We start from the raw sequence: 1060 nt of genomic DNA on the forward strand, positions 1-1060 counted from the left end.
GGATTTTAGAAAACTGTTTTTTAACCCTTTCATAAAGCTAAAATAAAAAAAAATTACGATTGCCAAACACATTTTAACTTATTGCTTTTTGAAAACACCAATAAACCGACAATCATTTTTTAAACTAAATTTCAAACATGCTTAACACTTCTTACTATCATTCCACAAAAGAATAAAAAAATCAAGAAAACGAATCCGGATCAACATCCATTGTTTCAATCTCTACATCAACATCAAAACAATAATGGCAACAACGATGGAAAATACCCATCCGGAATTCTTGCGACCAGAATCATTGGTCGGCAGTAGTCTAGGAAGTGCACATTCTTCCCCGTTGAAGAAAACCTTAGTCGGGAATCCATCACGATCTTCAACTTTAATCCCCGGTGTATTTTTCTTCGTGAACGAAATAACCGATTGTTGTTTCCCCGGGTACACGTGGGTCTTTTCCCGGGTTAACCCCATTCACTTCCCCCATAAGATAGTTCAAACCCGGTAAGCCTTGCATTAAAATTGTGTCAGTTTTCCCATTTACCTCAAGAGTCGTCCCATTAAACGAGTACACCTTCTCCAACCCAGGGGCAAAATGGTCACTTTGCACCGCGACAAACCAATCAGGAAATGCGGCATCTTCCCAATTAAAAAGAGTAAGCCGAGCGGGACCACCCGCCTCGATAATCCGTCAGCAAGTGCCAGTTAATACTGACCCCACAATGGTCGGAGCAGGGTAACGGGTTCGGAACAGTTCGGTGTTTAATGCTAGCCCAAGCCGTTGCTAGTGCGGTCCGGTTCTCAAACGGGACCAAAAGCGCCTGCGACGGAAGCAACAACGCGGGTGAGGTCGTACTACACGTTCCGGGACTTATACACCGACACCCGCATGCACAAGTCGGGCATGGTATAATAGACTCGTTATAATAGGCCGAAAACGAGACACAACATTTTGGTGCCACACCCGTAGCCTGTGTTATATTACACACCACTTGCCAGCTCGATACCGCCGTGGGACCCGGTAGCCCACTAGGGTCCGGAAACTCGGTCGGGCTAACCCGAACCGGCG

At 45.5% G+C, this 1060-nt stretch overlaps 1 pseudogene; it reads right to left on the reverse strand.

Moving 5' to 3' along the window:
* Window positions 1-222: 222 nt before the first annotated feature.
* On the reverse strand, window positions 223-1052 carry LOC143604620 (COBRA-like protein 7 pseudogene; annotated as a pseudogene).
* Window positions 1053-1060: the final 8 nt, after the last annotated feature.

This window comes from Bidens hawaiensis, unplaced genomic scaffold (assembly GCF_021521415.1).
Source record: "Bidens hawaiensis isolate Kalapana, Puna unplaced genomic scaffold, B.hawaiensis_p1.1 tig00066004_1, whole genome shotgun sequence".
Lineage (NCBI taxonomy): Eukaryota > Viridiplantae > Streptophyta > Magnoliopsida > Asterales > Asteraceae > Bidens > Bidens hawaiensis.